The sequence below is a fragment of the Brienomyrus brachyistius genome, unplaced genomic scaffold (genome assembly GCF_023856365.1).
Source record: "Brienomyrus brachyistius isolate T26 unplaced genomic scaffold, BBRACH_0.4 scaffold60, whole genome shotgun sequence".
In the NCBI taxonomy this organism is placed as follows: Eukaryota; Metazoa; Chordata; class Actinopteri; order Osteoglossiformes; family Mormyridae; genus Brienomyrus; species Brienomyrus brachyistius.
In genome coordinates this window covers 969,597-985,631 of record NW_026042335.1, presented here as the reverse complement: position 1 = coordinate 985,631, position 16,035 = coordinate 969,597, and the positions used below count along the sequence as shown (strand labels likewise).

General features: G+C 42.0%; 1 long non-coding RNA gene across 1 annotated transcript; it reads right to left on the bottom strand.

Annotated features, from left to right (window-relative positions):
- Positions 1–9,462: 9,462 nt before the first annotated feature.
- Positions 9,463–10,653, bottom strand: LOC125725087 (uncharacterized). Its single transcript, XR_007387320.1, has 3 exons — positions 10,547–10,653; positions 10,407–10,464; positions 9,463–10,178 (listed from the first exon to the last, which is right to left on the bottom strand). It is a non-coding gene; the product is annotated as an uncharacterized LOC125725087 (long non-coding RNA).
- Positions 10,654–16,035: the final 5,382 nt, after the last annotated feature.

Genomic DNA, 16,035 nt, shown 5'->3' with positions numbered 1-16,035 from the left:
TTTTAATAGACCCAGGTGTATCCATCCATCCATTTTCCAAACCACTAATCATACTGGGTCGTGGGGGGTCCGGAGCCTATCCCAGAAGCAATGGGCACGAGGCAGGGAACAACCCAGGATGGGGGGCCAGCCCATTGCAGGGCACACTCACACACCATTCACTCACACATGCACACCTAGGGGCAATTTAGCAACTCCAATTAGCCTCAGCATGTTTTTGGACTGTGGGGGGGAAACCGGAGTACCCGGAGAAAACCCCACGACGATATGGAGAGAACATGCAAACTCCACACACATGTGATCCAGGCAGAGACTCGAACCTGGGTCACCCAGGTGTCATTTATTTTGAAATTCGGTTCAAGTGCAGAAAATGTTCTAGCAGAAGTCTTGGACAATCTCTGAATTACACAGAAATCTGACTTCTTCTGAAGCTGTGAGAAATTGTTCTTCTGTAATTGTTGCATTGATATTTGTTGATGTGCGTGTGCCCTCCTTGAGCAGTAAAGGGGAGATCACATGCAGAGCTGATTTTCTGTAGTTTCTTAGTCTAAATAAAAATAAAATATTCTCTTCATATAGGCTGGACATTTCTAGAAAAGAGCCAATTAGTTATTTCTAGAAAAATATATGGAGCCAATGAAAGGACCTGACGTCATAGTAGCACAGATCACTGTCCGTGGTGCTGAATTTTCTACTTGTTGGGTTGGCGCTGAACAAATAGGATAACCGGCCACCGTGTCTGTGTGCCTCCACTGATTGGCCCCCTGACATATAATTATTTTTAAGACTGAAGGGGAGAAAGATCATACAGGAAATTAGTTAACAGTAATTAGCAATCACTTATAGTTCTCATTTATAATGATGTAAATTTAAAAAAATAATATATATATATATATATATATATATATATATATATATATATATCATTAAAAACAAAATATAATCCTGATTTAATGTATCCCTTCTGCTCTTAAAAAAGCACAATATGTCTGAAAGACAAATATGTCTATTACTCTACATGTTTTAATAATTTTGTTAATATTACCTAATTTGCTTATCTTTTTTTCTGTAATCACTCTGCATTAAAGCAATTTTTAAAACTAGCTGTGAAATTGATGATTCTGTTGTTATTCTGACTGTTGTTGCCCTGGTGCCTTAGGATACGTCTGTCTAAACATAATTGAGAGGATGGATGCATTATTCTATGGAGGCCTCTGAAGAGAATAAATGATCCCAATATTATATTGAGAGAGATGGTTAAATCAGAGCTGGATAAGATTTTAACAACTCTGAGCTATTAGTTAAGTTCTTCCCAAACGAGCTTGATGGGCCGAATGGGCTCCTCTAATTTGTAAATTTCTTATGTTCTAAGATATACAGTACTGTGCAAAAGTCTTAGGCAGTCCAAAGAAATGTTTAAAGCTGTTTATCTGGGTAGCAAGTGTACTTTGGCTTAGAACAAATAACACAATTTAACATTAGAACGTGTAAATTAAGAGGAACACAATAAAAACTATTAATAATTTCTTCTCTTTTCTAAAAAGATACTGATATCTAGTCGGATGGCTAGATGAACACCGCTTCAGTTCCCAAACTTCTCCTCAGGGGCACCTCAGCCGTTCCATGATTTTGACAGATTGACTAGCTGTATGAGGTGTGCTAGTGGCCAAGTCAAAAAATACATGGCTGCACTGGACGGTCGCTACAAATACTAGGATGATGTTAGCAGAGGTTCTGAAATGGCTAAGCTGAGACACTTTGACAGGCATAATATCATAGTTTTACACCAACACGAGGACAATCTAAACATCGTTTTCTTTGCCTGCCTAAGATTTTTGCACAGTGCTGTACATGGAAGTCTCAATTCAACCCTATCCTTTCCTAAGTGCCATACTTCTGTTGAAAAAAGAAAATTACAGATTGGAAACCTTTTAATAAAGAAACTGTGATAGAAAATTCTTGATTATGCTAATCAGTAATCAATAATGGAATGTAGATGATTATGCAAAATGCATTACCTAATCAGTAATTAACAATTGAGTTTACAATGTGTTGTTGATTTACACATAGTGGTTGAAACAATGTAATTTACTTGTCATTAATTGAATGTATCAAACAAGAATGCAAATCTGCTTAAGTAAGAAATTTCTATTTTCTATAGAGGAACTAACATGTTTGCCATATATTGCTTGATCAGCAAGAGGCCCAGGTCAAAGCAAAGGCTTGACCTGAGAAGTAAGCTGTTGCAGAAGATATTATAAAATGAATGCATGGTATTGGATAATATAAAATGTAGAAAAAGAGAACAACGAGTCCTAGAATAATATAGCAAAAGGAAAAGTCCCAAATAGATAGACTTGTTCTAAGCTGATAGGTGGACCTTGAAAACGTAGAAGAAACTGGTATCTCCAAATGGCCAAACTTTCTTTGTACTGCCTGGACCTTGAAAGGCAGAAGTAACTGGAACGTCCAAAAATCCGATTTGTCCTTGATTTGTCAGATGACTGTCGCATTTTAGGCCATAAAAGATGTATGCATTTGTTGCTCGGGGAGCAGAACACAAGACGCATGCTTGCTGAGTGTCTGTTCCCTGTGAGCTCATCAAATAATAAAGTTCTGTCAAACACTTAAACATCGGACTTCGAGAAATTTCTTCCACAAAACACTCTGTTCTCGTTAACAATTTTTCAGTTATAAATTCCATATTATACACTTTCTTTCCTCTTTCTTTCCATTGTACTGTCGTGGGTGTCTGGGGTTTTAGCCAGGAGATCGTTATCATCCTCCTGGCAATTACAAGAAGAACTCTCTGTAATACAACCTTATTTTCATGCACTATATTCTGTGGCATAATTCCTAGTATGAAACGAGCTGGTTCAAGTGGTAATTTTATGTTCAAACATTTATTTTTTATCTCTTCCTGTATATTTTGCCAGTACTCTGACAGTTCTGGATAATCCCAAAAAATGTGGGTGTGGTCTCCTACCAGGTCACAACCCCTCCAATAAACCCCTGATTTGAGGTGTTACCAAACGTAGAGGTGAGAAGGGGAGTCTTAAAGTATCTCATCTTAACTTTCCAATCAAATTCCCACCATGTAGGACTGTTTGTTATTCTGTGTCCTTCTTTACATGAATGAGTCCAATCTTCATCGTTAATGATAGTATTCATCTCTAGTTCTCATTTCTCTTTATTAACACTGTTGACTCTTTTTGCAATATTTTATAAATATATGATATAATGTTCTTTTTAACCAATCCTTTAATTGTTCATATAAACAATATATTTGTTGACTGTAGGTATCTAAAACAATCGGGCACTGGGAGGCCACATTTATTTCTAAGATGTTCGAAGGACATTAGATCTCCTCCATCACACAACTGATCCAACTGGTTAAACCTCTTTTCTCCCCATGTCTTAAACCCTGTATCTAATTTAGATGGTAGAAAAAATCAACATTCTGTGCAATTTTCATTGATCTTGATATTGATGAAGGGCGTCCCAGCCTCTCTCTCACTTTTCAGAGCGTTTCCTATCCAAATGTTATTGATTTTATTTACTTTCCGTGTATCTTGATTAAAAATAATTGCTATGTCCAGCGGCAAATTTGGGCAGATACTCTGTTCCATTACCACCCACTGACCCTCCCTGTCCTGGGTAATCCATACCACTACTGATATAAGTTGGGCTGCCAAGTAATATTTTTTTTAATTAGGCAAGTCAGGACCCGCATTCTCTTTTGGGTTTAATAGTCTTTTCAGTTCAATCCTGGGTCTTTTGTTTTGCCAGGTAAATTTGGATAACCATTTATTGAGCGTTTTGAATGTAGATATAGGGACCCCTATGGGCAGGGACTGGAACATAAAGAGAAGCCTAGGTGGTATGTTCATTCTAATGCTCTCCACTCTCCCCAATAAGGATAGAGGGAGGATTTCCCATCTTTGAGATAATTCTTTATTTCACATAGTAATTTACCATAATTAGTTTTGTATAAGTATGATATACCAGGATCCCTCGGTATCTAAAGCCATAACTGTGGAATCAAATTTAGTATTTGCGAGCTTTAATGCAAAAAACATTCTCTGTAATATAAGTGTGGGTAGGTTACTGTAAAATTTGGACAAATCTTAAACTTAAGATGTGTAAGGTGTAGTGAACAGGGAGTTCAGTATAGGACTAAACATGCAAGGGAAGAAGTAGATAATTAGTGAAACTTTTGACCGGACTGGAGATCTGAGGAGTCATACACAGATAAATGGCACAGCAGATATTTTTGTCTGCTTTTCAGATGGTTGACGTGACATATTTTCCGACGCGCGCTCTCTGTCCGCTGGTGGGAGTGTGCTCACCTGTCTGCATCGGGGCGGAAGTCCGCCATGCGCAATACAGAGAGCAGAGGAGAATTGTAAATACACAACCGTGTAGACGAGACAAAAATGACAAGCATTTGTGTAAATAAGATAAATAGCATAAGGCTATTTCATTTGTTTAATAAAAGTACAATGTATAGACTTGTTCTATAGGAAAAGTAACCTTAAGAACATAAGAAATTTACTAACGAGAGGAAGCCATCCGGCCCATCAAGCACTTTTGGGAAAAACTTACCTAACAGCTCAGAGTTGGTAAAATCTTATCTAGCTCTGATTTAAAGAAACCCAGGGTTTTAGCTTGCGCTACACTAGTAGGAAGACTATTCCATACTCTAACTACACGCTGTGTAAAGAAGTGCTTCCTCAAATTCGTTTTAAAATGTTCTCCCGCTAAATTCTACTTGTGGCCACGAGTTCTAGTATGTCATGTCACTCACCATCCAGACCTGTTAGAATCTTATATAACTGGCTCATGCCCCCACTTAGTCTGAACAGATTCAGCTCAACTAACCTGTCCTCATAAGACATTCCGCTAAGACTGGGAATCATTCTCGTAGCCCTACGTTGCACCTTTTCCAAGGCAGCAATGTCCATCTTAAGGTATGGTGACCAAACCTGCACACAATATTCTAGGTGGGGTCTTACCAAGGAATTATACAATCATAGCATCACTTCCTTTGACTTAAACTCCACACACCTAGAGATGTAACCCAACATTCTATTTGCCTTTTTTATTGCTTCCCCACACTGGCGAGAGTGGGACATGGAAGCATCAACATACACACCGAGGTCTTTCTCATAATCAGCTACCTTTATTTCAGTGGAACCCATAAAATATCTGTACTTTATATTTCTGCCATATTTCTGGATGTGGCAGTGTGTGAGGAGATGGAGACTCTGATAAAGTATCATAAGGCTAATAAGAACACAGAAAGGTGTAACAAGAAAAGGAGTGAGCAACTGGAGGTTCTGAGGTTATGGCAAAGGGAGAGGCCTGGAGAAAAGAGCAGAAAGTGATGAGAGAGTGATGAGTGAGAATCAGGCAGGAGTCAAAGGTGAAACAGAGCAGGAGGAGTTACGACTTCCTCTGTATCAGGGACTGTATCTGTTAGTAGAAGGGCCACCTCTGATATTTAAGGGCCACTTTCCAGTAATAGAGGGCAAGGTAAAGTTCAGAGGGGAAGAAACAGAAGGATGAAGAAAGTTGTTTATATGGGTACAGGGAAGTGAGCGACCAGCGGCGGCAGACCGTGAAGGAAGGACTGCGAAGGAGTGATATAATAATAGAAGGCCAGGCATGTGGGTTTAAGAAAAAAGGGGGTGATATAAAGGTGGGGTGCGGAGCAAGTGGTAGGGCTGCAGAAGGGCTGATGCATCTGATGGACAGCCCTAACCCTCCATGTAGAGGATGGAGTCAGTTTCAGGAGAAGGAGATAGAAACGGATAGTGAGGAAGGAGTAGAGGAGGATAATGCAGATCATAGAACAGTGGGAAGCAGGAGGGCTGTGAGACCCCCGATAGGGACACTCTGATGCTCCCCCTGGTGGCGAAAGGAGCACAGACACAGTATGTACCATGGGCAGAACAGTCCTGGCAGACGGAGCTTGAAAATGGATGAAAGTATTTGAGGAGGAAACTATGGGACGGCTCTTGGTGATGGGGGACATAAAAGCGGTTCAGGCTTGTGTCCTGGGGGTAGACGGAATGGAGAGAATGCTGGCAGTGGTGACAGGGACTAGGTGTGGCTGAAATGAAGGAGGAGCCCGTAAAGGAGGGGGAGAGCCCAGCTGCCTATCTGCAAGCCCAAGAAAAGCGGTGGAGCACTGAGACAGAGCAGGACCTACAGGATTCGGTGTTCAGAGGTCTGTACCGGAGGGCACTGCAGGACACGCTCCTGAAGCCAGTGAGAAGCAGGCTAAGGCAAGTGGTGGCGCTTATTACTATTCCTGAGAAGCAGCTGATCCACGCTATTGACTTGTACAGAGAGGAGGAGGACTCTGCTGAAGAGCATGAGAGGGAGCTGACGAAGAAATTGAGTCAGTCACCGCCAAAAAAACAAGGCCACTAATTGGCCTCCGGTTCCTAATTAGAACAGGTGAGTAGATACAATGGATGGGGGTTTCCTCAGAGGGTACCCATTTACTCACAAATTTGATGATCCTAGACCCTGGGGAGACTGGGGAACAGGCTGATTCAGCTGGTGTGCTGGAGCTGTGATCAGCATAGACACACCTGTCCAACCTGCATGTTCCAGAATCTTGCATGACGACAGACTGGATAATATTAGGCCCTGAGGGAGTAGCCATTCAGATACGGAGGACTGGTGGGAATGGTACAACACACCAGAGGAGGAGCCCCCCTTAGCAGTGGCTTTTAATCAGCCCACGCTAAATCTGGGAGAAATGATGGGGCGAGCAAAGCAGGTGGTTTGGGTGCCGACAGAACATGAAGGAGTGCAGGCAGCGGCAGGAGAGAAGCTGGTAAGGAGTCAGTCGAGTGCAGAGAGTGTAGGAGATTTCAGAGGTTTGTGGTTGTGGAGCATGATTGGAGTGCAGTGTGAAGGGAAATAAAGGACAGAGGAATATTGGCAGGAGATGGAAGTGCCTGAGGAGGTGTGGTTCCGCTTTGGAACCCTGCCCCTCCCATCTGTGGTCAACCTTCCCCTTCTCAGTCTCTTATTTCTGGCCAGACGTGAGATCTTCGTGGTTTATGCAGCGTGCAAGCGTTTTTCCCCTCCTTGTGTTCCTGTCTTCCTGTGTACCGATCTCTGCTTCACCTCCTTGGCTCCGAATCATGCCTGGCGCGCTTACTGCCAGCTACGATCAGCCGACCTGGATTACCGACAGCGTCTGCCGTTTCAGCCCTCTGACAGCCGACGCCGGACCCCCGGTTACATAGGATGGATGGATGGATTCGAGCTTGTATTTGAAATAGAAATATCGCAGCAGTTCTCAGGCAAGAGCTGGACATATTTATTTTTCAGCTTGTTTTTGGTAAAAGCAAGAAATATAAGCTTTGTGCGTCTGTACTCTGGTCTTACTCCCTGCACACACTGATGGCACGGAAGGACAGTCACTGCAGTCACCTATTCTCACACTGACTTTCTCCTTTAAGTGCTGATACTGCAGAAGAAGATGGATCATTTGCTTGCTTGCTTAATAACCACAAGCACCCATATTGCAGAATGAATGAGACTGAAGTGGATGGAAGGCCACGTCATTCTGTCTGCAGTGAAAGAAATAATAGGAGTTGGAATTGATTATGATTATGGAGAAAATGGCTGGCTATGGTGAGAAAGCTGTGGAAATTTGTGCCAATTCACATCGGTGAGGGCATAAAGGGTAATTTCTTTCAGTATGGGACGAATTCACATATTTGTGCGAGGAAGGTAACAAAAGTTCACTAAAGTACACAATATTAAATTTGAATATCTTTAATTAAAATGTTATGTACAGTATAACACTGCACCTTTTAACACTTTGCATGTCTGGCAGTGAAGGTCACATTCAGTTTGCTGAATGTATTCTCAGTTTTAAATGGTCGGCCTATTTTTCCTTCTGCTGGATGATGTACCCAGTTATCTTATAACCGAAGAGTATAATGAACAAGTTGATGTTCTCTGTGTCTGATACCTGTACCTGTTTGGCAAAGCAGTATATAGTTACTGCCTACATTTTTGGCTGTGCATGTGTGATTTTGATGGGAATATTATATTTTTATATCTGTGTGTAGATTTTTTCAGCAATAATTGAGTTTATCCTTCTGTACAGTATTTAAGGTTTTGGTAATTCATCATTTATTTGTATTTGTGCAGTGTGCAGTTACCAGGTTATAAATAAACAAATAAATAAATGTGACATCAGAAGAGATGTACAATGACAGTAAAATGTGTGAAAGTAATGGAATGTGAAAAATGTGTGTGAGTCTCCACATGTATAAAGCGGCTGTATACCATAAGGAAAAGGAGCAATGGATGAATTACATAAAGTGCTTACTGTCCAAAACGACAATGAGTCATGTTCGGCGTAACATAAATATTCAGTGAGTTAACCCTTCGAACTCGACAAACGCAAGATGCGTTTTTCGCACCTATTAATCTGAAGCTCTTAACTTTGGATATGCATAATGCACAGACAAGAATCATGTCTTTGGAATCAAGAGAACTATCAGCCAACTTCACCAAGTCACCATATGGATGCAAAATCAAAGATTTCTGCCTGGCACTAAGCATGTATTCCTCTGTCACGTCACCGGTGGGAAGTAGGACCCAAATGCAAGCTGTAGGGCAGAATCCCCTTCGTGGGGTTTTATTGACAGGCAGGTTTGGGCACAGAGACGCAAACAGACAAGGACACAACTGGAGAAGATAGGACTGGGCACTTTACCAGACTAAGGAATGGGAAAACACAAGGAAGCTGATAGTGACTGACAGAAGGGGAGGAAGGTTGACTAAATGGGCAAGACATGACAGTAAACGCCCCCCTCCCAATCCTGTGCCCTCTGGGTACAAGGGCATCATTAAGGGGACACACAGACCAGGGCAAAACCAAGGACAACAGGGGAGACTAACCCCCAGGACACAACTCATGACAGGCCAGGTAATCCAACAGGGATGCTGACTATGGACCAAAAGACAGACAGTGGGTGTCAGTGGGTAAGTGGGAACAAAGGACACAGTAGAAGGAGACAAAAGGGAGGGATTGGGCATCAAAAGGACCAAAGACGACACAGGGACAGACAAGGCAGGACACAACCAGACAAGACAGGCAAGCAACGGAACCAGTGCAACAATAATATGGCCAGGAGAGGGGAACCTAAAGCGGGAAGCAAGAGTGACTGGAGTGGGGGCTGGAACAGTGAAATCGGGCTAAGAGGTGAAACCAGGGAGAGCCACGGGGAAGCAAGACTACAGACCAAAGACTGAGCTATTAGGAGGGGCAAGACACTAGGTAGCATGGGAGGTAAAGTGAACAGTTCAGGGCCTCTGACGGGCTCCGGGGTGCCGCAGAAGGGTCACGGCCAGGGGGGCCTATGGAATCCTGTCTGGGTCTGTAGAAGCTCCACTCGTCTGCAGCAGCCGAGGGAAGAACAGCATCGGTAGACGGCGAGGGGTTGGCAGAGTCGGAGGGTGTCGAGGGGCAGGCAGGACAGGAACTGGACCAAACCAGGGACCCTGCAAAACAAAAGCACAGGCCAGTACCAGCGCCATGAGGAGACCGGAGGTGGTTCCTTTTGGGAACCATTGGATGGGATACCCTGAAAGACCATCTTGGACCAAGCCTGGATCAGGAGGCAGGTCTGGGTAGCATACCCTCGTTTTTTCCTCCCGGAGCTGAGCCCACGACTGGATTTCTGTTGACCCTGCCGTTGTCGCGGCGATAGCCTCCTCGGCTGGGGAAACTTTGGCCACGGGGCTGACACCACGGAGTGGGACTCAGGTCAAGACCTGGAGGCTCCCACTCCATGTCCTCCGGGGGAATGTCCTCCAGGTCAGCCCCCTCTGGGCTGGCATTGTCCGGAGAGTCTGATGCCAGGCTGGTGATGCCTTAATCCAGGCTGGCTGTGCCTTAATCCATACTAAATGTAATTAAACATAATGAAATTTAAAAGAATAAAATGGTAATTAGAGGAAAATTTAACGTGTAAGTTTTAAAAAAATGGGCTTTTCCTTTTATCCAGATGTCTGCAAGCGCTGTGACTGTGATGAATGGTGACGCATGAGATCCTGAGAATGGGCGACGCTTCCAAGGATGGGTGGCAGGTGGCATTTCCCAGGAATTACAGGCAGGAGATGCCTGAGGAGCTCTCCTGGAGGGAAGACAGAAAGAGAAGAAGGGAACAAGCAGAGGCTGTGGGGAGAAAAAGGCTGCAGAACCAGTTAAAGTTGTACAGGTGGATTGTACAAATGCCCTCAAGTCTTGGTCCACGAGGGTACCCGTTTTTAATTTACAAAAAAACAATACATTTTTAATAAATCTTAAGGCTTATCATTAACATCTTTCTAGTAGTTAAAACACATACAATCGATTAACTTACCTGGTGATTTTGGAACTTCCGACTCCAAAGCAAAATGTAAAGTAAATGCAGCGTTCTACTTGGGGAAAAGGGATAAATTAAAGGGTTAACTTTGGAATCTAAAACAAAAACAGCAATATCATATCAAGGGTCTTCAATACCTTTTTCCTGTGTCTGCTCCCTTTACATGTAGATACTGAATGTGAAAAAGGCAAGAGCTGGACAGGCCCTGCCTTATTGAGTTGAGGGAATGCAAACAACCCCGCATGCGAGTGGGGAGAAACCAGGCACAAACACAGTAGGCCTCAGAACAAAGGTAGCTTTATTTCATGGGGCCTTTCCAGCCTCACCTCAAGCTGTTACCCCTCTCTCTTGGCCTTGACATGCCTATAATCCACACAGGCCACAGCATGACAAAAACAACAAAAAAAATAAATAAATAAAAAACAAACAACAATTAGACCAAAAGAAAGACCACCAACCACCCTTTTTACTCTAATCCCCTGCCCTTATATACAGCTTCCCATTAAACTAATTGGGACAGCCCAACGACAAGGGGAAACCAGTTGGAGTTTCATGTACTAACAACATACATTACAACACATACATTTAACATGGAACACATCATAATAGCTGGCCCTTAAGCATTACCGTCCCCTGCTCTTTCACACAGAACATCCCACCTCACACAACAAAAGCAAGAACAAACAACCTTTCTCACCTATTTCCCCCCCCCCCTTTTGTGCCAAACCTTCACCTTCCCCTGTTCCACCCTGGGCTATAAGGGAACCTTCCCCAGGCGGCGCGCGCTTCCGCAGGGAACCCATATGCCGAGGGACCAGAGGAAACAGCAACCGGGGTGGAAGTTGGTGAGAGACTTCTGCTGATTTACCCAAGTTCTCCCTTTACCATGGCCGATGGATAAAACTAGAACAGTGGGTACCTCACAGCTCTAAGTTATTGCCTTGAATAAAGAAAGAAATAAACCAAACAGCACACTAAGCATGGACTATTATTTTGTGGTGCGCAGGGGATGATGGGATGTGTAGTCCGCCAATTCAATAAACTTCAACACACAATACACTACCATAAACCACTAACATCTGACTCCTTGACCCCCCAAATGCTACTACCAACCCAAGTCATAGAGAAACCCCTTCCCTTTTTACACTGATATAAACACGTACCTTTAAAATATATTATGTTTAGTTTATAAGCTTATTTCATTACAACAAACAAGCACAATCCATAAGTGCACTAGGCCTAACACATGGTTCAGAAGCCTCCTACCCCACCTTACACCAGCCACATGGACACCATCTGTCCAACTGGGCAACCTCAGCGTCTTGTGCCTCCTGAAACGCCACCTCAGTTTCTTCTTCTTCCTCACATCCTTCTTCCTGAATGGTTTCCAGCCATGATCTGCCTCCTTGTGACACAATAGATCCCAAAGCATTCCCTCTACTTTTCTCTCCTTCTCCCTTAACCTCCTCCACATTCACTCTTACCTCACATCCATTCTCCTCACCTCCATTTACCATATGCATTCCATTCATACCAGCCTCCGCCCCCTCCATCTCACCATTGGACGCCCCTTTCTGATACCTCCACATTTTCCCAAGTAGCCCTTCCCAATCCCTCCTTATCCCCCCCAACCTGGACAGTGGGGGTGTCGCTCGTGAGCACTCCTCCACACCGTCTCCCCAGTCGATCACCTCGTCACACAGGTTCCAGGCATCCCAGTACTGGGTGTTGATCCAGGCAACCGCTGTCTGAATTTGCTTTCTGAGGAGTAAATGATAGATAGTTAACCAGATATTTACAGTGATAATTAAATGAATAAAGACCAGACAGATCTTCAACCATACAGAAAATACAGTTGCTATAATTATTATAATCATGGGCGTAAACTTTACTTCTGTCATTATTATTGTAGCATGGAGACTGTGTCATTATGCTTATTTTCAAAGTTTTTCTCAGGTTCAGTGACAAAGCAGATTTTTCTTCAAAACTATTTATTGCATTTTTTGTTATGTTGTTTACGGTCAAGCCATCAACATTCAATAAAATTTAAACATGACTATTATTGTGAAAAAGATATAAAAAAAGTAATGTTTTGTATCAAAATCAACAATTAAATAATCAATTTACAGTAACTGTTCTATGCAACAAAAAAAACATCTGCAATTTAAAGCAAACTTACATTAATGAATAGACACTAAACAAAAGTACCAAATGTGTTTTTCCTGGTATCACTGGGCCCCACACTCTTACCATATGTTGTTTATGTTAAAGTTGTCCAGCTCGTCTTTCTGCATATTGCAGACTAATAGACTGTGAAGTCTGTCTTGACCCATAGTAGCCCTTAGCCATGTTTTTAGTCTGCGCAATGCACTGAAGCTCCTCTCAGCTTCACATGAGGACACTGGAACCACCAACAAAATTCTGACAAGGACCTCAATCTGGTCAAACAAGCCTGAAGGGCCAGTGCTTTGGACAGGATCTTAGTCCGTATTCAATAAGCCTTTAGGTGAAAGGAGGTGTAAGAATGAGGATCTTTCCCCTTTTTTAGCATGAGAAATATTAGCTTGGGCAAGAGGTTCAGGTTGTTGAACATGTCCAATAGGAGAGAGGACAACTGGGGCCATAACTTTTTATAGAACTCTGAAGGAAAGCCATCGGGTCTGGGACATTAACCACTTTGCGAAGCAGCCGCCATGGTGGTCAGTTCAGTTACAGTGATAGTGATAGTGACATCTAAATCATTCACAGCCACACATTCCTATGAAGGAATGGCTAAATCCCTAAAGAAACTATTGAACTCTAGACAACAAGTGAGAGGAGAAAAGCTTGAATGCATTATTCATTTCTAGAGGATTTGCTCGTAATAATGAGACCTTGTTTGCATCAGTAGTTCAGCAGTATGTTGAGACACTAGAAATTCATACTCTGCTTGTATCGTTAGGTGCTCCTTATAAACATCAGCAGATGGGGAGAAACATATCAATTGTCAAGATCTGCTTCACGCTGTGTTAAATATGCCATCTTCTCCTTCCACAGCTCTCTATTATTGCTTACATATCAGATAATCTGCCCACTGGTATCAGTCTGCAAGGTTTCCAGCGATATGGAAACAAATACATCTGGAGATTTATTTAAAGAAAGAAAATTGGCAATTTGTTGTGAAATAAAATCAACAAAGAAAGCAACTGAGTGTTGAACCGTCAAGGACACCATGTTCTAACAAAATTTTCGAGGAGACTGGAGCATGATCTGAGAAAGCTATTTTATCATAGCTACTTAGATATTGAGCAAGAAGTCTTATCAACTAAGAAATAGTCAATTTGGGTAAACGTGTGATGAATCTGAGAGAAAAAAACTATACTCTTTTCGAGTGGGATTAAAGAATTGTGAAAACACCTGACACATTAAATTCTTTGGTAAAAGAATTTATCATTTCGACAGATTTTGAAGGCAGAGCTATCTTGGGGGATGGATGATCTAATTTTGGATTAAAGCGACAATTTAAATCACTCCCCAAGATAAGGTGATATTTAGAGGTATCAGGTACCAGTGAGAACAGACGCTTAAAGAAAATATCATCGCAATTAGGAGCACATGCGTTAACCAATAGTACAGGTGTAATGAACAATAAACTAGTAATTATGACAGATCTCCCATTTGGATCGAGAATCCACATCAGATATGCAAAGAACAAAGGGAATAGATGTATGCAACAATATTGCTACGTCCCTTGCTCTACAGCAGAAAGACTGTAGAATGATAGATGTGATCTGCCCATCCACACCTGTCGTCTGATGGTTTAAAATGAGTTTCTTGAAAGAGCATCATACGAGCCCTTCAGTGATAAAGGTATTGCAGTATTTCACAGTGTTTGATAGGATTATTAAGGCTGTTATAGTTAAAACTAAGCAATTTACAATAGTATCCCCCTACACCTCCCTGGTGAGTCCCAGGTTAATCATTACTAAGGCGTACTCCTAACTGAAGTCTGCTATGAAAATTTGGGTTGAAGGCTGTGGCGCAATATGTTAGACTGACTGAAATAAAGCAGAGAAAACGTAATATAAAGAAGTAAGGAAAATTAAAGGTTAAAATGCACGGTAATTTCTTGTCATATCGCCGCAAATGCACATAAAGTACGTACGAATTCACACTGTTACAACAACCGATTGCTGCACATATCGCTTTTAAAGGTGAATGCGTACTTGCTTACCAGTTATATCCATCCCTGCGTATATAGCTAACAGAATGTCAAACACCATTGCTGTGCTCTAGAACTTGCAAAGTAACTTGCTTGCCTGCTAGTGGCACTCCAGTACATTTCTAAAAGCCTGCTCAGGCAGTGCCATCTTGTGGTTTGTCATATGTAGAAGCCTCAACAAGCCAAAAATCAGCTACTTTTTTTTCCAAAGGACAAAATTAATTTGTATCAGCTAAATGTATGAGTTTTTATAGCCACCGAGCTTATCTTATTGGAAGACAAAGCAGGACATTCACGTATCATGTAATTAATTTAAGAAAGCGGTATTTTGCCTCATTACGCGTGTATTTAAGCTGCAGTGTGGTGGAAGCTTATTACCTTTGAATAACATTCCTTTAAATATTATGCCTCAGCTCCATTTGCTTGAATAAAATAACGCTTCCTATTGTACTGAACATTCGCTATACAATTTGTTTTTATGAAACTTTCTTTAACATTTAAAAGAAACGTAGAACTTTCTACATCTGAACTACATAGCACGTCTTCGACATTCCCCGGTTAAATGGACGTTACGCAAGAGTTTTGACGTAATACGCACGTAGCGTAATACAACTCATTAGCCAATTTCAACGTACGTACTATTACATTAATGTTAAGCGGACAGTGGGAGTAGTTTCCATAGAAACAACGTAAATATTCTTTACCGTTTGCAGCACAGCAAACTCTACGAATGAAAATGGCGCTCAATTGAGCAGTTTGTTAGCTCTCCAAAATTTCCTTTTATTCTTCAAATTATATTATGCTACTTTGATTATTTACTCTTTTATACTATACTAATGTAGTACATGTCGATAAAATTATTGCATGTTTTTAATGTCATTAAAACTTGTGGTCTTTATTTTTATTGGGGGTGCTCTTATATCGAAGTGATGATGATAGACAGCTATTTGGTCAGTAAAATCTTCCCAAACTTCAAAAAATGTCACTGATCCCTAAAACGGCGGTGTAATTTGCCGGGGTGTCCACGATAAAATATGCGGAATGGTGGGAGATTGGCTATGCGAACGGAAATCCGGCACTAAACAATACAGACAGTTTTCTTTTTAATACGGCGCGAACCCGTAATAAACAGGACGGTAGGCACAGCCCGCCCCCCCCCCCTGAGCACTGAGCGCGGACGGTACCGGTACACTGACCGGGGGCTGGGAACCCTTACGGTAATGGATGGTAAAATGTTTACCTAAAATGTTTAAGTAATTTGGGGCATTGCTTTCGTAATAAGGTAAATGCTTCAAGCTGACTATTGCATTTTTAAAAAAACAATGTTGCACAGAATTTAAAAAATACTCTTAGTTTCATCAGTGTTAACACAGTTCTCAGTAGCATTCATCTGGGTTTTCACTTCTGGAGCGCTGTTGTTTCCTA